The following is a 21,834-nucleotide window of genomic DNA, read 5'->3' as shown; positions in this document are numbered from 1 at the left end:
ACCCAATGCGCCTATCCACCTGACGACGTATGTGTGTGCAGCGGTGTCTGCATGCCTCTTTCCATCTGCTGAACATATGGACGTATCACTTCCACACCGACTCGCCCCAGCACTTCCCTCCTCTACACTGTTTTGTGTTTCACAGTGACTATGTTGTGTGATGTTGTTCCATCTTCTGTGGGATTTTGTGGCGAGTGAAATTTCATTGCATATACCTTAAGGTTCAGCAAGTTGTATGATGTATTTATAGGAATATACAAAACATCCATTAAGATATATGTTGTGACTGATCAGGTTTCTGTCAGACTCAGCACATTCCTTTTGCTCTCACCCTTAGTAGCAGGCAAGACTTCATAGACGATAAACCTGTATCACTCGAACCAGTAAATCAAAAACCACCACACCGAGTTTCATTGCACCCCCTGCACCTATACCACCTGTTTACTCGTGTTACAAAATGTGGGCATCAAAGAAATGGACCAAACTTGTCTCTGCATTCTGATAAACTTTATTGCAACCTTACATTTCTGCATCTCCGGCAAACCCCGCAGTCAGTGTCACACCTCGCAGTGTGTCGTTTGGGACTCTCTTCTGGGATTTGCCAAAACATATCTTGGCAGTACGTGCCCCATGGAGTATTATTGGAGCTGCTACACTCTGTTTTTCCATCACACTTCATCACGAAGCGAGAGTCATGTCTCTCCCAGTCAGCATCATCCAATCAACTTTGGTGTCATTTCAGTAACGTGTGGGGCGATGGTGCCGAAATGTCACCACTGCCCCACTCATTCCCACCAGGCCAAGTGACACGACCCTCTCTTCACACAAAGGACTATTGGTGAAACACCGCCAAACGTGGGTACTGTTACATCAACCAAGGGTCAGTCAAGACAGTACGTTGCAATGAAGTTTATTTCTAAAGGATTCCAACCTGTAAACTGGTAGATTATACGACACAATAATCTCTAATATTAATCAAAATACACATATATAATGCAAAGTTGCTATCCAAGCTATGATTACAAACATACTAAATCATCATTACTAGAAATCTCAAATATACAGAACAAGAATTCCCAACATTGAAAGTTGTACAGTAGTGAATAAATATAGTAAACCAGTGTGGATCAATAATACTGAATTTACAATAATATTTTATAGAAACTCACAACACTGCCAGTCCCTGGATGATGAACAAATATGGAGAACAGATAATGAACAAACACATTGTGCCAGTGCACATCAAGAGGTAGCAGAAATGAATCACAGCTGTTAATGACAAGGGCTGACATCCCACACAACAGATTCTGAAATTAATTCTTAGCTAAGTACATATTATACATATCCCAATATACAGGAATGTTGACAACACTAATATTATTTATTCAAATGTATAAATTTGCATTAATGAATTACCACAAACATCCTTAACCATCGGTGACTTGACTATCATTAGTGTGACATAACCTAACCTGCACCTCGGGAATCCATCAAGAAATAATGCAATCCTTAATGCAATAAAACTCCATGAACGAAATATCAAAGCATTCTTACACCACTTAGTAATTAATCATATCTAAATTAATATAGTCTAACGTATACCCTAAGTATTATATAATGTATCATCGGCATGAACCAAGGAAATTATGCAGTCCTACTTTCAGCTGGTCATGATTAACTATACACATTTTGCCATACATAACACCAACACAGTATTTCTTACCTTCTGGGCGCTAAATGTAACACAATTCCCTTGAGCAGAACCAGCAAATTAAGTAAAGCAACATGTCACCCACCTGTCATGTATGAAAACAGTTCCAACACTGTCCTCAACCGATCCTGCTAAACATGAAATCAATTCCTACATGCACTGTCTTTTAAAAATTTTAAATAAGTTTACCAATAAATATATTCTAAATACCTATTCATATGTAAATATAAAATCTTACAGTATCATTACAAACTTCATGGCATCATTATACATACTGTACAGTCATGCATATAGAAAAAGTATATACTTGATCATCGAAAACTTGTGTAATTTAGGGTTAACTAACATAGCACAACACTTGTGTTACAGGTACACTCATGATTACTAATCTCGACCAGAGACGCGCGGTGGTCAGTGTCATGACCAAACACGAGCCACGCATTCGAACACAGTCTCTACATTACTGGGCGGGGTAAGGAACTGTAACCAGGTGATTTGAAGCGTTCTACTCCTCATATCTCTGATATTACCATATTTTTTATGGCTTCTCTTCCATAATATTGTAATTTGTATTTATTGACAGCCGATATTTCTTCAATCAGTCTGTAATTGGGCAATTTTCATGAAGTAAACATGTGCCACTACTGTATATGTGGGTATTGGCATCATATACACTGTAATAATCATATATGTATTAACGACATTAATTGGCACATATTTTGACCAGAGGGGGCACGCAGCTAAGACTCGCGTCGGAATAGCGCAACCATTCCAACTGGATGGCAATGGCCTGTTATCATTAGGAAAAAACAAAACAAAAAAAACATTCAGTTCAAAGGAGTAAGCAATGGCTGAATTGGTAGAAAGGCGGCCAGCAGGACCCAGGATTGAATCCCGGCTGCGGCATGGAACAGTCTAAGGATCTGAATTTCATAAAAGCAGACTTCAATACTCTACCGGAAGACCAGCCGTAATGGCGTAAAAATATCCCCGATAATACCAGCACACCAGTCCTGAATGAGACAGCCCTAGCATGTATTCAATATGGACGGTGGGTTTAGTGGCAAAGTGGTGACATGTGAAGGTGTGTAGGAGGCCCACTGGGCGTTGGGATAGGCCCTGAAGTCTTTGCCCAGGGTCTGACACAGAGGCGAAATATATATATATATATATATATATATATATATATATATATATATATATATATATATATATATATATATATATATCCATCATCCAATCCTACGTTGCCCTATGACAAGCGTAGGAGCCCGGGGTTAGGCAAGTTGGTCCTGACATTTAGGATGAGAGTGACCAGCCTCATTCATCCCTGAGTGGCATTACGTGAGCAATAAATCCCAACCACCCCTTGGATATAAACCTTCACTGGCTCAATCCGATTGGAGCACCACAATTACCCACTAAATCACCAGGCGCCACAATTTGGTTACATGGTTATCACCCAGCATAGTAAATGGTTTCCTGGTGTACAGGAAACCATCCGGCTTGCCACTCAGTGTTGAGTCATCCATAGGGAGAAGGAACAGGAAATAATGAAGGAATGACAAAAGAGGAAGTGTAAAGTCACCCGTAGGCAGAAGGAAGAGGAAAGGACGAAGGAAAGAAAGAAGAGGAAGGAAGGAAAGGAAGAAGCAGAGGAACGGGCAGACATCCGAGAGCAGCACTACACCGAGTAATTGGATGGTGAGCTCCCCTACCTACCACAATATATATATATATATATATATATATATATATATATATATATATATATATATATATATATATATATATATATATATATATATATATATACTGTATGAATATATATATTTATATACAACACAATATATATATGAGTAAGGATGGAAGTTTAGAGGGTGAAGTGCTTGACAGGGTTCAACAGGGAAGAAATGTTGCAGGTTCCATGACAGCAGTGATAAGAAACAGGGAAGTCAGCAAGGAAGTGAAAAAGCTACTACATGACAGTATTGTCATACCAACTATTACGTATGGACGCGAAGATTGGACCTTGTTGGAGGGACAGAAATCAAGAGTGAGAGCAGCGGAAATGAGATATTTGAGAGGAGCATGTGGAGTCACATGGAGAGACAGACTGACAAATGAGGAAGTGAAGGAGCGTTGTGGTGTGGATGTGGATGTGATAGGAAGCGTTAGGAGAAACACACTGAGGTGGTTTGACCATGTGGAGAGGATGGAGAGTGAGACACTGACGAGGAGAGTGCATGTGTGTGAGATGGAGGGGGGAGAGGGAGGGGGAGGCCAAGGATGAGATGGAGGGATGGAGTGGAGAGGTATATCAAAGATGGCGGTGTGAATTGGGAGCAGGGTAATGAAATGGCGGAGGACAGGGCGACATGCAAGAGATTTGTTTGTGGGCACCCCTTACGGGATTAAGGCGTCTGCAATATATATATATATATATATATATATATATATATATATATATATATATATATATATATATATATATATATATATATATATATATATATATATATTGTTACAGAACAGAGAAAGATAATGTACACTTTAAGTGAGAATACTAAAAATCACTACTGTCCCGTAAAGTTCCAGGTTCAAAACAAAAGAGTTAGGTAAAATTACAAGTTAAAGTTTAATGCTCAAACTAACAACAAAACATTCAGGACTCATAAGGATAATGTAATGGCAAAAAACAGGTTAAATATATGGTTAACTGCAATAGCCTCTATTAACACGAATTTAGCAAGAGTAAATTTATCTAAGTTAGCCCTGATAAAATGAGAAAACCAGATAATACTCAGTGAATGCAAGATATATTATTACAGATACAAAATATTATTACCACTGACTGACAATACGAATTACAAAAACTTTACTAGGCCTACGGATCAACACCTTAGGCTATACAGTACAAGAACAAAATGTAATAACACTTATACTCAAATTACACAGCTGCTAGATGGTTGGAGACTTCCTGAGCACTCACAATAATAACAACTGTACAGGGGAGGACAGAGATGTGAGCAAAATGAGGAGTAGATCTAAGTGGCAATTAATGCAGAGACTGAGCTCATTATATAGGGGCCGGCAGAGCTTGATACAACTTGTAAGAAGGACGCGCAAATGAAGCCATAGGGGACAAAGAGTTGACACTCCTGCTCTGAACAACAGAAAGAACGACTTTACTATAAGGGAGGAGGGGGGGAGTGAGGTAGAACACGCACTATGGAAGCCACGAGGCGAATCGTGATCAAACATGCAGCATACTGTACGTTAGAATTATACAAAGGATGATGAAATCATAGGCTATGTAACACCTCCCCACAAAGAAAAAGAAATTTACAAAGGAAATTTCTTATTACTCTAAAACAATCTGTCTAAAGTCTAGATAAGCAATCTGCAATAACATTTTCTTTCCCCTTGATATGTTGTATGTCTAATGAATACTCCTGAAGAAGTAGACTCCATCTTGTCAATCTCTGATTTTTATCTTTAAACTTACTAAGGAATTTCAGTGGGTTATGATCGGTATAAATGACTATGGGGTCAAAACCAGAACACAAATAAAATGAAAAATGCTGTAAACCCAAAATCAAGGCCAAAAGCTCTTTCTCAATAGTTGAGTAGTTCTTTTGAGGTGGAGTGAACTTCTTACTGTAATAAGATACAGGGTGTTCAATACCCTGATCATCCTCTTGCAGCAAAACAGCCCCAGCTCCTGTATCCTTGCGTCAACAGCCATCTTAAAAGGCTTAGCAAAATTTGGAGTAGCGAGCACTGGCTGACTTAATAGGATAGCTTTAAGTTTGCTAAAAGAGGATTCACAGTCATCGGTCCAGACAAATTTAACTCCCTTTTTCAGTAGGTCTGTAAGTGGTGATACAAGAATTGAAAAGTAAAGAACAAATCTCCTGTAATAAGCTACCATTCCCAAAAATCTTTGTAGCTCTTTCCTACTTTTAGGTCTGGGAAGATCACTTATAACCTGAACCTTAGCTCCTGGTGGTACAACGTGTCCATCACCAATTACGTACCCAAGGTACTGAACTTTAGCTTGACCAAACTCACACTTTGATGAATTAGCTACAAGATTAGCATGAACCAAACGCTCAAGAAATTTACTGACATGGCATAGGTGATCTTTCTAGTTGTCACTGAAGATTAATACATCATCAATATAAACAACACACCCTGCCAAACCCTCTGTTACAACATTAATGAGCTTCTGAAAAGTGGCTGGTGCATTCTTCATACCATATGGCATTACAGAACATGCAAAAGTCTTTCCTAGTGTTACAAAACATGAGATCTCCCTAGCACGTTCAGTCATAGGTACTTGCCAGTATCCCTTTAACAAATCAAACTTACTTATGTACCTAGCCTTTCCGATCTTGTCTATGCAATTTTCCACGCGAGGGAGAGGGTAAGTGTCTGTTTTGGTTATCTGATTAACACGTCTGTAGTCGATGCAAAGCCGCTGTGACCCACCTGGCTTAGGGACTAGAGTGACAGGAGAACTCCACTCGCTCTGACAGGGCTCAATCATCTTGTGGTCCAACAGGTAGCCAAGCTCCTTCTCGATGAGAGGAACTTTTACTGGGTTCACACGGTAAGGAGGCAGTTTAATTGGCTTTGCGTCTCCAACATCGACATCATGCATCAACACAGTGGTTTTTCCTGGAGTAGCACGGAACACTTGCGGGTACTCCTGCAGTAATGCCGAAAACTCCTGCCTTTCCTCGGGAGCTAGATGAGAAAGTTTAGTCTGGAGATCATTCATGATATCAGAATTCTTCCCCAAACTATCACCCAGGCTCATACTGCATGGGAGAACTTCACTTGCAGACTCGGGTGGAACAGCTACAGTGCAGACTGGGTTATTTTCGTCCCGCCCGTGATATACCTTTAGCATGTTGATGTGACAAAGTTGCTTGTTCTTTCTACGATCTGGTGTGGTGATGACATAGTTGACATCACTGAGTTTCTTCTCCACGAAATTAGGACCACTAAACTTGGCTTGAAGAGGTTGCCCATGCACCGGTAGCAGAATCAAAACCTGATCTCCTGGCTAAATGTGGCGTAACCTGGACTTCTTATCATACCAAGTCTTCATCTTCTCCTGAGCAGCTCCTAAATTCTCTCTCGCCAGCTGTAAAGCAGTGGACAGCCGTTCTTTGAACATCATCACATACTCCAGCAGGTTGACATCATCTTCCTCCGACAGCCAGCATTCCTTGAGTAGCTTAAGGGGTCCTCTTACTTCATGGCCAAACAGTAGTTCAAAGGGTGAGAAGCCCAGTGATTCATTTGGAGATTCTCTTGCGGCAAATACAAGGAATGGAAGACCTTTATCCCAGTCTTTCTGATGTTCCAAACAGTATTTCCTGAGCATCGATTTGAGTGTTTGATGAAATCTCTCCAACGCTCCTTGGGTCTGGGGATGGTAAGCTGAAGACGTGATCTGGGTGATGCCCAACTCTTTCAGAGACTGCTTGAAAACATTTGACATGAAATTACTTCCCCGGTCTGACTGTACCTCCTTGAGCAGACCAAACTTTGTGAAGAACCCTAGCATTTCCTTAACCACGTTCTTTGCTGAGATATTTCTAAGTGGAATGGCTTCAGGATAACGAGTAGCCATATCAATCAGGGTCAACACATAAGAAAATCCTGAAGAAGTCTTAGGAAGAGGGCCCACAATATCCACCAACACACGGTTGAATGGCGCCTCAAAAGGAGGAATGGGAACTAGAGGTGCAACCTTTTCAGTCTGATTACACTTCCCCACAACTTGACAGGTGTGACAAGACTTACAATACCAGGAAACATCTCTGAAGATACCTGGCCAGTAGAAGTGTTTCAAAATGCGTGCCACAGTCTTCCTCACTCCAAGGTGTCCTGCCAAACTGGAATCATGAGCCACTCTAATGATATCCTGCCTACAAACACGAGGGATGACAACTTGATGTACAACCTCCCATTCACAGTCGGCTGATGCTGTTGGGGGTCTCCACTTCCTCATAAGTACTCCTGACTTTATATAATAGCAAGTAGAAGCACCGGCTGACTCTTCCTCACTGCAAGCAGAGTTAGCTAGACCTTTCAACTCAGGGTCAGCAACCTGCAACTCAACCAACTCTTGACTAGACAAATTATCAACACTACGGGGTACTGCCTCATCTGGTGAGTGGTCCAAATTAGCAAGAAAAGTGTCAGCTAGGATAACATCATCATCATCATTATCCTCTAAGTCACCAGTAACTTTAGACTTAGCCCCAGTGACAGCACATGCAGAGAACACATCAGGGATATCACAATCCTGGGTCGCAGTCACTGGTTCACTAGACAACTGAGGAGCTGGACACACTTGACTTCCACCAATATCATTTCCAAGTAAGAAAGTTACACCTGACATTGGGAGTGTCTCAACCAACCCAGCCATAATGGAACCATTAACAAAACCAGACTCTAAATTCACTCTGCACAGAGGGACAGAGAAGTAATTATTCCCTACACCTTGTAAGATTACAGTTTCATCAGAGGAATTAACATTAGAGCCTAAAACACTGGTCAGCATAAGGGATTGGCAAGCACCTGTATCACGATAAATTTTAACTGATTTCCTGTCATTACTGTCCAGAGGACTGACAAAACCATCAGACAGGAAATTAGCACATGAACTCTTGAGAGTGTCACCCACGTTACTGCTCAAAAGAGGAGCTTCATCCTGAGGATTTAATTTACCCCTCAAAGCAGGTTCAGTTAACTCAGTTAAAGAATTCTGGGAACTCTCAAGGGTGGACACTAGACCAATTGACTGGATATTTAAAGACTCCTTTTTGTTCACATCACGCTGTCTCCTGAAACATTTCTCCGTAGTATGACCAAGCTTACTACAATAAGTACATTTACTTTTCTGAAATCTAGAGGTGGAGCTGGTATTTACTTCCTGATAAACATCATCTTTATTCTCTTTCCTGTTACCTGTACTCTTCATCAGCTAAAACTGCAGCATCAGACAAATTTCTTTTCTCATAAAGAAATAGGCTTACATCGTTATTAATACACCTTTTGAAGTCCTCCAGCAAAATCATCTGCTTAAATTTATCAAAATCAGAATCCACATTCTTAGAATTTAACCACAGCTCTAACAGATCTTCTTTGATTTTTGCCTACTGAACATGGGCTTGCTTATCTTGCTTATAAGTTGTCCTAAATTTTACTCTATAGGCTTCAGGAACAAGCTCATAGGCCTTAAGAATCAAGCTCTTAACTACATCATAATTATCAGATTGATCCTGAGGCACAGATGCATAAGTTACTTGAGCTTTACCGGTGAGAACAGTTTGAAGGAGTACTGGCCAATACTTTTTGGGCCAATTAAAACCTGTAGCTACCCTCTCAAACAACTGAAAATACTTTGTTAAATCAGATTCATTAAAAGGAGGGACAAGTTTAACATTTTTAGCCACATCAAAATCATCAGAGCTAGATGATCCAGTTCCACCTTGTTTCATGCGATACTCATGGTCTGCCTGAATCCTAGCAAGTTCAGTTTGTGCCTGAGCCTGTACCTGTGCCTCCTGAATACGAGCCTGCTTCAGGGCTAGCTGTAACTTAGCTAATTCAATCTGTGTTTCCTCATCTGGAGGAGTTACATTAAACAAGCTCTTATTAATTATGTCAACAATTTGATCTTTAGAATGATGAGAGCGAACAGCAATTCCCAATTGTTGAGCATCAAGCTTAAGTTCATTCTTTGTTCTGTTTTCTACATCACACACTGTTTGCACATTTGACAAAAAATCTTTGGCTTCATCAAGAGTAGTAATAGTAGACATCATGAATAAATCACAGTCACAAAATATCAAGCAATATCCTTATGATAATATATTGAATATCCTGATAAGAGGTCGCCAAATTTATGTTACGGAACAGAGAAAACTGACCCGCAAAGTTCCAGGTTCAAAACAAAAGAGTTAGGTAAAATACAGGTTAAAGTTTAATGCTCAAACTAACAACTAAACATTCAGGACTCATAAGGATAATGTAATGGCAAAAACAGGTTAAATATATGGTTAACTGCAATAGCCGCTATTAACACGAAATTAGCAAGAGTAAATTTATCTAAGTCAGCCCTGATAAAATGAGAAAACCGGATAATGCTCAGTTAATGCAAGATATATTATTACAGAAACAAAATATTATTAATAATGGCTGACAATATGAACTTTACATGAATCACAAAAACCTTACCAGGCCTACGAATTAACACTTTATGTTATACAGTACAAGAACAAAATGTAATAACACTTATACTCAAGTTATACAGCAGCTAGATGGTTGGAGACTTCCTGAGCACTCACAAAAATAACAACTGTACAGGGGAGGACAGAGATGTGAACAAAATGAGGAGTAGATCTAAGTGGCAATTAATGCAGAGACTGAGCTCATTATATAGGGGCCGGCAGAGCTTGATACAACTTGTAAGAAGGATGCGCAAATGAAGCCATAGGGGACAAAGAGTTGACACTCTTGCTCTGAACAACAGAAAGAACGACTTACTCTACTATAAGGGAGGAGGGGGGGAGTGAGGTAGAACACGCACTATGGAAGCCACGAGGCGAATCGTGATCAAACATGCAGCATACTGTACGTTAGAATTATACAAAGGATGATGAAATCATAGGCTATGTAACAACATATATATATATATATATATATATACATATATATATATATATATATATATATATATATATATATATATATATATATATATATATATATATATATATATATATATATATATATATATATATATATATATATATATATATATATATATATATATATGTATATACTGTATATATATATATATATATATATATGTATATATATATATATATATATATATATATATATATATATATATATATATATATATATATATATATATATATATATATATATATATATATATATATATATATATATATATATATATACTGTATATAGATAGATAGATAGATAAATAGATAGATAGATAGATAGATATAGATATATATAGGAAAAGAGGAAGAAGTGGCAATAAGTGGTTACAGGATAGGGGTTCAGTTGAAATAGGAACTGAGTATGTTGAGAGCAAGAAGCACGTAAAGAGACTAGTGAAGAGGAAAAAGAAGGAGGTAAATGAGGATCTAGGAAGGAAAATGAATGGGAACTACTCTGAAAATAGAAAGTTATTCTGGAACGAGGTGTAGAAATGTGGAAGTGAGAGCTGTAAGAAATGGGATGGTGTGAAGGATACAGGTGGTAGATTATTAACCCATGGAGATAAAGTAAGGACCAGATGGAAAGAATATTTTGAAAGCCCGATGAATGGGGATAGAGAGAGCAGAGCAGCTGTAAACATGATTGGTTTTGTGGGTGTGCAGAGAAGGAATGCAGTGCCAGGAGACGTGACACTCGCACAAGTGAAGAGTGCTGTGAAGCGGCTGAAAAATGGGAAAGCAGCTGAGGTTGATGAGGTGTATGCAGAGATGCTTAAATGTAGTGGAGAGAATGGAATGAAGTGCTTGTTGGAGATACCGGTATGTAAGAAGGCATGGATGAGTGAAACTGTGCCTGCAGAGTGGAAAATGGCTATGATTGTACTCCTGTACAAAAATAAAGGTGAACGAAGTGAGTGCAAGAATTATCGTGGCATAAGCTTACTGAGTGTGGTAGGGCAGGTATATGGAAGAATTATTACAGAGAAAGTAAGAGAGATATCAGAAGTTTTAGTGAGTGATGAACAGGGTGGCTTTAGGAGTGGCAGAGGATGTGTGGACCAAATATTTGCAGTGAGACAGATAGCAGAGAAGGCTTGTGAGAAGGACCATAAGGTGTTTCTGGCATTCATGGATCCGGAAAAAGCATATGACAAAGTGGACAGAGAAGTATTGTGGAAAGTTTTGCGCATGTACGGTGTAGAGGGTAAGCTGTTAGGTGCCGTCAAGAGTTTTTATGATGGTAGTGAAACATGTGTCAGGGTTAATGGGCATCTAAGTGAATGGTTCACAATCAGTGTGGGCGTGCGACAGTGTTGTGTGATATCCCCATGGTTGTTCAATGTAAAAATGGATGGGGTGATGAGAGAAGTGAAAACACGAGTAATGGAGAGAGGGATGGCATTGGTAATGAATGGTGATGGATGGAATATCTCAAATTTGTTGTATGCTGATGATGCAGTACTGCTTGCAAGTACCGGACAAGAACTTGGTAGGCTAGTGCAGAGTTTTGCTGATGTCTGTAAGCATCGTTCCTTGAGAGTAAGTGAAGAAAAGAGTAAAGTGATGGTTACTGAGAGAGAATGTGACTCCCAGTGCAATGTAACAGTGAATGGAGAGAGACTGGAATTGGTGAGAGAGTTCAAATACCTGGGTACAGTGATAGAAAACAGAGGAAAATGTGCAAAAGAAGTTGAAAGTAGAGTGACACAAGGAAGAAAAGTAGCTGGTGCAATGAAGGCCTTGATATGAAACAGAGGCTTGAGTGCTGCAGCTGCACGAGGCTTACATGAAGGAGTGTTAATGCCAACTTTAACATATGGATGTGAGACCATGGTGTGGCATGAAAATGAAAAGTCAAGAATAAGAGCAGTGGAGATGGGACTGCTGAGGAATGTATGTGGAGTACAGAGGGTGGATAGGATACGAAATAATGTGATTCGTGAAAGATGCGGAGTGAGGAAGTCGGTGAACACCAGAATTAAAGAGAGTGTACTGAGATGGTATGGTCATGTGGAGAGAATGGATAACAATAGAGTGGTGAAGAAGGTATATCTGAGCGAATATGAAGGAGGGAGAAGGCGAGGTAGGCCAAGAAGAAGGTGGAGAGATATGGTGGACGAATGTGTGAGGAAGAGAGGTTTGGAAGTCGGTGAGGCTAGGGAACAGACAGGAGATTGAGCTGGCTGGATGGATTTTGCGAGGAGATATGCATGATCAGGGATTTTTGGCACTCCTTTTTAACGTGGCAGCGTCTGGATTGACTCTGACGGATAAGATATGTAAAGCTACAGAACGTGGTGAATGTTTTTGGAGTATCCGATAGAGCCAGGAATCCGGGGGCTTGAATGATGAGTGAATGGAAGCGTGGCCCATTGGATTGGGCAATTTTGGGCTGTCTGGACATTGCTTCTCCTCACCCTGCCCTTGGGTGGGAAAGGAGGTCCGGATGATTTTATATATATATATATATATATATATATATATATATATATATATATATATATATATATATATATATATATATATATATATATATATATATATATTTTTTTTTTTTTTTTTTTGGCTCCAGAGGTCGACCAAAATATCGGACCTCGACCAACCTGAACGTAGCCAAACGAAGGGAAGCTGGCCGACCGACAGTCACGCGTCCACCTTTGTTGTTCGTCAACGTGGTTGTCCTGCTGTGCTTCACATTTTTCTTGATTCAGTGCAGTATTAGCCCCTAATAATGGCTCCAAAGAAAGCAAGTTCATCCAGTACGGCTACTGGCAGTGAAGAGAGGAAAGTAGTGTGGAAAATAATTGAAGAAGTGGAAAAATTATTGCTTATCTTCATCAATGAGAAACAGTTAGCAGAAGACAGTGTTAGTGAGTATATAATTTATGAAAAGGCAAGAGAAATATACAGTCACCTCGTAAAGGAAAGCACTGGTACCAGTGCTGAAACTTAAATAGGTAAGCATCTGGGGTCTTGGAACGGATTAAAATGATTTACATTATTTCTTATGGGGTAAATTAGTTCGGTCCTCGACCAATTCGGTTCTGGAACAGCCTTCCAGAACGGACTGTGTTCGAGGACCGAGGTTCTACTGTATATATATATATATATATATATATATATATATATATATATATATATATATATATATATATATATATATATATATATATATATATATATATATATATATATATATATATATATATATATATATATGTAGAGGTGTATGGTATGTAGGAGGACTACTGGGCCTTGAGAGCAGGCTGTGAAGCCCATGCCCAGAGTCGGACACATAAATATATATATATATATATATATATATATATATATATATATATATATATATATATATATATATGTGTGTGTGTGTGTGTGTGTGTGTGTGTGTGAATATAAATATATATATATATATATATATATATATATATATATATATATATATATATATATGTGTGTGTGTATATATATATATATATATGTGTGTGTGTGTATATATATATATATATATATATATATATATATATATATATATATATATATATATATATATATATATATATATATATATATATATATATATATATATATGTGTGTGTGTGTGTGTGTGTGTGTGTGTGCGTTTCTTTCGCGAGAACAGTAATTGATATCGACCTATTATTTTCTGCATTAGGCTAGGGTAAGCCGAGGGGGAGTCAGAATCATACCACATAGGGGGAGTTTTCAAGAATACTCCCGCATTATCCTTGTTTTGTCGTATGAGGCGACTAAAAGGGTTGGCGGAGGGTTAGTGTCCCTCCCCGGAAAACAGCTAACTAAAAAGACGATCAAGAAGCCTTGGACAAGGACTGACCAAAAGATAACAACCAAGGACCGGACAATGGACATGGTACGGATCGCGACGTGGAATGTAAGGGGTGGAAATGATGAGGTGAAAGAGAGAGAGAGAGCTTGTCCAGGTGCTTCAGAGTGTAAAAGTGGATGTATATGAAGTAACTGAAACATATATGGAGAGGAGAGAGAGTGAGAGAATGGGAGTATGGATGGGGTATATGTGCAGGAGTAGATGAGAATGAGAGGGCAAAAGGAGGAGTGTGTATTGTTGTGAGTAAAAGATGGAAGAAGAACGTAAGAGAGTATGGATCAGTTGGCTTAAGGATTGTGTGGGTAAGACTGAAAGCTGGAATTAATGTGGGCGATCGTGTACGTGTACGAGCCAACGCAAGATCTTGCAAGCAGAGTGAGAGAAGAGCTCCGAACAAATGTGGAAGTGTGCATGGAAAAGTTTGGAATGAATGAGAGAGTGTTTTTGACTGGTGATGTGAATGGTAAAGTAGGGAATGTGAAGGTGGATGGAATAGTTGGTGAGTGGGGTGTGCCTGCTGAGATAGATGAGAATGTCAGTGCGTTAGTGGACATTTGTGCCGGGAGGAGGTTGGTGATGGCCAGTACCCTCTTCAGGCACAACATGATCCGCAGGTATACAAGGCGAGTGATGAGAAGGGTGGGTGGTGAACTGAATGAAAGGAAGGCAATGATTGATTATGTGTGTGTGGATGAAAGGATGCGAAGATGTGTAATGGATGCAAGAGCTTATAGAGGTTGGGGTAGTGGACTTTCTGACCACTACTTGGTGGTGGCCAGAATCAAGGTCCAAGTAAGGTGGAGAAACAGAAGAAGGGAAGGACGGGAGGAAGGAGTAGTTGCAAGGAGAGTGGAAAGGTTACAAGAGGATGAGGGGGAGGCCGAGGATGAGATGGAGGGATGGAGTGGAGAGGTATATGAGAGAGGGGTGGGTGAGTTGGGAACAGGGCAGTGAAATGACGAGGGACAGGGCGACGTGGAGGCGATTTTTTGTGGCTACCCCGTACGGGATTGAGGCGTCTGGCAATAGATAGATAGATTTCCTTCAGGAAAACTGTAATAGATGTCGACGGTGAGAAATTGTTGGAAATGTACAAAAATAGTAATTTTTTTTACTTCCTGGGCAGATTTTGTCATTGTAAGCTCAATAACAATGGCAACAAAGGTAATGGTACTTGCAAACATTTCTTGATGGAAAGGCTATTAGTTGGTCACGCAAATATTTGTGGTCAAGCACACTAGTTTAAACTAGAATGCACTCAGAGAGAACATACCTCCACCAATGCCACTGCCATTAAAAAGGATCCGGATCCGTTGAGATATTGTCTAGAATACATAGGATCCGGATCCGCCCCGAAATTGTATCAATTGTTCCTTGACTCATAACCCACTCTTCCACAAATTTGTATTGAAATTCATGGAGAACTTTGGATATATTTTGCGGGACACATAAGATCCGAGTCCGGATCCGTCCTAAAATTTAATAAATTCTTTCGTTGTCCAGGGCTCACCTTTCCACAAATTTTTATTGAAATTAATTGAGAACTTTTGGAGATACTGTGCAGGATCCTCCTGATCCAGATGCAGAGCTGCTCCAAAATTTTATCAACTCTTTCTTGGCCCATGGCCCACCTTTTCACAAAATTCCATTGGATTTCATTGAAAGCTTTTGGAGATATCGTATGGACAAACAAACAGACAGACATAGGTGAATACATAACCTCCCCCTACGTTGTTGGCGGAGGTAATAATAAGCTCAAGATGTGTATATATATGTCTGTCAATGCATTTGTCCATTTCTTGGAAAAGAGTCGTAATAGATTTCGACCTAATTCTTCTTGCATTACGTCGGGGTAGGATGAGGGAGTGTAAGAAAAGTGCCAAACAAAAATTTTGGCGATCACGCATGACGCGACGAAGCGAAACTGTTCAAATTCGCGACACTCGAAAATATAAGGAAATCAGTTCTTTCTGGGAAGAACTAGTCAGTATGGGCTCAATAACCTTATGAGAACAAAGTTGATGGTGCAAGTATTTTTGCAAATATTTTGTAATGGAAAGGCTATTATATATATATATATATATATATATATATATATATATATATATATATATATATATATATATATATATATATATATATATATATATATATATAAATGGAGCCTCTGTGGTACTGTGGTAAAGGTTGCATGCTTGTATACTGAAGAACGAGGGTTCGCGTCCCGCCAGGGTAATAAACTTTGGAAATGTTCTTCTGGCCACGTACTGCATTGGCGGACACAAGAGATGCTGTGGTTGAACCAGTGTCGCATACTATAAAGTATGCTTGCACTCAGTCGGCTTGCTTGGGCCTATTACACTTGGTTCACAGACTACACACACATCCAAAGCCACTCCAACATTACAATTACACTTACAAGCACTTCTCACCCTACATACAATATCTACTAGAGAGCCTAAGCCACATGGTAGAGATACATTGGGTCTATCGTCCCCACTTGGTAGGGATAGGCCGGTCCTACAGTGGACACTCAAACGGCTGATGATATATATATATATATATATATATATATATATATATATATATATATATATATATATATATATATATATATATATATATATATATATATATGCAGTGGAGCCTCTGTGATATATATATATATATATATATATATATATATATATATATATATATATATATATATATATATATATATGCAGTGGAGCCTCAGTGGTAGAGTGTGCGCTTCGCACGCTGGTGAGCGGGGTTCGCCTCCCGCCAGAGTTGTAAAAACTTTGGGAAGTGTTCACCAAACCACTTGCTACTTTGGCGGACACAAGGGGTGCTGTGGTTGAACCAGTGTCGCATACTACTATGCTTGCACCCAATCGGCTTAAGCCGGGCCGATTACACTTGGTTCTCAGACTACACACACATCCAAAGCCACTACAATCACACTCACAAGCACTTCTCACCCTACATACAGTCTCTACCAGAAAGCCTACGCCACTAGGTAGAGATACACTGGCTGTATCGTCCCTGCTTCGGTAGGGATAGGCCGGTCCTCCAGTGGACCTCAACGGCTGATGATGATGATGATATATAAGCAGTAGGAGAGTGCGATTCCTGCGTCCAACAAGTGGTCTGAGAAAGGAGTAACTGACTTTGCCTTTTGGCCTTGACCGTCGGCTGATTATTCTTAAAATTAATATTTTACTTCATTCGTCTCTAACCCTTAACCTTTCTGTCAAGTCTGGTTCAAATGATATCAGAAAAGTTTTATTTGACTTTTCCCAGTGATCTTGAAATTTTATATTTCTCTGTGACCTTAACCTTTAACTGATTGCTGTTTAATCGATTATATTCTTCCCTTATTTTAAACGGTTGCATAAGATTTACTGCAGTCTATCCCAAATAAACATTTTCAGTTGGCCCTGCCATGTTGAGCTTGACCATTGACTTGTTGTTCTAAAAAAAAAAAAAAGTTCATTCCTTGGGCTATTCTTAACCCATCCAACAACTTTGATCCAGTTCAGATGATTTTTTTATTTCACAGAGTCACACAGGTAGAATTTTGACTTTGCGCTGTTTAAACCCTTGAGGATTATTTTGTTAGGAACATTTGACCTGGGCCCGTGATCTTAGTTTTTCACCTATTATTCTATTATAAAATTAAATCATTGGTTGACGCTTAGTCCTTCTCCCAGCTTTCGATACGGTCGAATATAAACTGAGCTATTTTGTTAGCGTGCACACACACACACACACACACACACACACACACACACACACACACACACACACACACAAACACACACACGCACAAACACTTAAAAATCGCAACACTAGTTCTTCTTCCACGAACATGGGCGTAAAACGAATGGATATAATAGGAAATTGATCTTAATTATTTGTGAAACTGGTCCCTGCCGCCTTGGAACAGGACATAAGCATCTCCTTGAGAGAGGTGAGGCTTTTTAAAAGAGAAGAATCATACTCTTGCACTCTTATGCTTCAGTTTACCCATTATATTCTCGTTAATACCATACGGTATTACTTAGTACGAGAAGCCCATGTAATATATATATATGTAGATAGATTGATAGATAGATAGATATAGAGATATAGATATATAGACATATATATTCAAACTTGATTTTCTCTCAGAACCACTTTATCATTGCGGTCGAACAACTTTCAATCATTTCATAATTATTCTACAAAGAGGGATATTGTTTCAACGAAATCATGAACCAGACTTACCAAAGTTGTAGCTAATTGGATCAAAATTGTAACAGCATAGAGTTGTTACTTGCCAGGGGAGGGAAAGCACAGGAAAAGGCAGTGAATCAGTTATGCATAAAACTCTGTCAGAAGTTTTACGGACGATCTTTCGAAGCGAAGTTTGTTAGAAATGACTTAAACGTAGGTTGTGTGGGATGAAGTTTCAAGGAAAGGTGTGAGGGTTGAGGTTTTATTGTAAGGATGTGTGGGATGATTTCTGGCAAGGATGTGTGGGGTGAAATTTTATGGAAGGGTGTGTGGGTTGAGACTTCAAGGAAGGATGCAGCGGAAGAGGAGTAATGGTCATAATGTGTGGGCTGAGGGGTTATGGTATGGATGTGTGGGCTGAGGTCTTATAGTATGGGTGTTTAATGTACGGTTTTATGGTGTGGGTGTGTAGGGTGTAGCTTTATGGTATGGGTGTTTGAGGTGAGGTTTTATGGTATGGGTGTTTGGGGTGAGGTTTTATGGTATGGGTATTTGGGGTGAGGTATTATTGTATGGGTGTTTGGGGTGAGGTTCTATGGTATGGGTGTTTGGGGGTTTTGGTAATGTTGTATAAAGGAAGCTAATTTGGAAAAGTAAGTTTTTAATGAATAAGTTTGGGAGTGTGTGTAGGAAACGGAATCTAAAGGTGAATGTAGTGAGGAACAAAGTTTTGATCTTTGAGAGAAGCGAGGTCACTGAAAGTACAGTGAGGCCGGATGAGGAGAAAATGGAATATGTGAGTGCATTTAAGTACTTGGGTAGTGTAATGAGTAAAGATGGACGTTTAGAAGGTGAAGTGCTTGAAAGGGTACACCAGGGAAGACAGGTTGCTGGTTCTTTGAAAACAGTGATAAGGAACAGGAAAGCAAGCATGAAATTAAAAGAATTCGCTGCATGACAGTATTTGATACCAACTCTAAGGTATGTAAGTGAAGCTTCGACCGTGTTGGAAGGACGCAAGTCAAGAGTGTGAGCAGTGGAAATGAATTGAGATGAGCATGTGGAGTTACATGGACAGGCGGACTAACAAATAAGGAATTGAAAGAGCGTTGTGGTGTGGATGTGGCGGCGATAGAAAGCGTTAGGAGAAAGGCATTGAGGTGGTATGGCCATGTGGAGAGGATGGAGAGCGGGAATGAAGTGGAGGGGGGAGAGGGAGGGGAGGCAGATTATGAGATGGAGGTATGGAGTGGAGAGGTATATGAGAGAGGGGAGTGTTAGCTGGGAGCAAGGCAGTGAAGTGGCATATGATCGGGCGAAATGGAGGAGATTTGTTTGTGGTCACCCCTTACGAGATTGAGGCGTCTGGCAACAATTACCGTAGACGTTTTTATTGGTAATGGCTTCTTGGTGTTGTGTTTGCCTCCAGTATTGTGAAAAGCCGGGTCTTGCTTTGAAGTCCAGCAGTGGCTGGCGGTGTATCTTGGCTGTGTGTCTTTCATTTCCTAGGATATGTTTGTACTATTTAAGTTCATGCCGATAGCATATATACTCTTTGTTACAGTCGCTCTACTTAATGCACTGCTCCTTTTCGCTAACACTTTTCACTCATTATAAAATGTAGTAGTTGGTGACAACCAACAACCATTATCCACTTGCTAGATATATTACTGCCTACCTCTTCCTAAGGTGACTTTATAGTGAGTGATATCCCTAATGGTTTCCTGTATCCATTGAACCTATTTATAATGCTAGGTATAAAGTATTTAACGAAACAACGGGATATGGAGCCCACTATGGTGTCCCTATTAACTGGTTGGAGATGCAAATTCGGCGTCCATCAAGGAATAAAACCATCACACTCTTCCCTGCACCTCGCTGCGACAAAGTGCCTATCTCCTATCTATAAATCCCTGGCTCGATGCCCAACTATTGCGTTATAATCATTCCCCATATGAACGCACATGTGTGTTTCACCAACACATGGGAAGGTGTTTTTACTGTCTGGGATAGTTTCATTAATTTCCCTAAATACCTTGGATATATGTCTAGAATAAACACATGTGCCACTCATAATCTGCCACACGTAATACTTCCCTGTTCCTCTCTGTAAAGTGTTTTATATGTTCCAATAATCCAATGTTTCTAAAATTATCCTTTTTCATACACCTTACGTCATCTGCTCAGTGTAATTATTAATTAAAAAAAAAATGAGTCTCGCCTCTAACGACCTTTGTGCTTTTGTGATTATAAAAAGTCTTCACCCTCTATTTATTTAGGTGCCTCACAGTGATCCAAACTTACACTGGAAATCTAAGTAAATACTCCACAACGATACAGTTCTCTCGCATAACTGAGGCATTTTGTTTGAATCCGGCCAATTCCTGATGCTTCACAACCCTTCTTTTTCTTTTTCTTTTTTCCAATCAGTTTTTTACTCTTACCCTTTCCCCGTCACTCCATGAGGAAAATTGCCACCAAGATTTTCTTTACACAATCACTCGTTCGAAATTTAGATTTAGAACTTTTTCGAACGACCCATCCCGTCTCGTCCACCGCATCAGAATTTCGTACGACGTTTTCTTTCATATTCCATATTGCTTACTCATATATATTTTTTTTTCGCCACATTATTCACTTCCATCTGAAGCAATATATATATCTATATATCTATATATCTATATATCTATATATATATATATATATATATATATATATATATATATATATATATATATATATATATTATTTGAGTCTCTTTTATCCGAAATTCTTTTAACCGTAATATGCCATTAACCGTAGGTTTTACTAAAACGTTCATATCTCGATTAACCGCCAAAATCTGAGATCTATCTGAAAATTCAAACACGGCGGGCTTGTTCAAGGCCGTCTTTATATCAAGTCGGCTTTGGCTTGTTTCGCGCCACTAGCGTTAGTTTACGGTTGCTGCGCTAGTCACTAGAGCGAGAATTGGTTGCGCCAGCCCCCATCCACCACCTCGGAAGATTTGGATGATGTGGGAGATGATGTGGATGATGTGGAAATGATTGATGAAGGAAACAGAAAATAAGAAAAACAATCAGGTTTAAGACTTTTTGTTCGAATTGCTTACAGTGAATTACGTAATTGTTTTGGTGAATGTTTATTTAATTTGAGTGAAGATTTAAGTTGACAGTTTCTATTACAGTTACAAAAGTGCAGTTACATACGTAGTTACTACAGTGTATTAAGTGTTTTGGTGATGGTTGAGTGGCTTTTGG

Source organism: Coenobita brevimanus, chromosome 45 (genome assembly GCF_032717465.1).
Source record: "Coenobita brevimanus isolate Jiangsu-jjx chromosome 45, ASM3271746v2, whole genome shotgun sequence".
In the NCBI taxonomy this organism is placed as follows: domain Eukaryota; kingdom Metazoa; phylum Arthropoda; class Malacostraca; order Decapoda; family Coenobitidae; genus Coenobita; species Coenobita brevimanus.
This window is presented reverse-complemented; position numbering follows the sequence as displayed.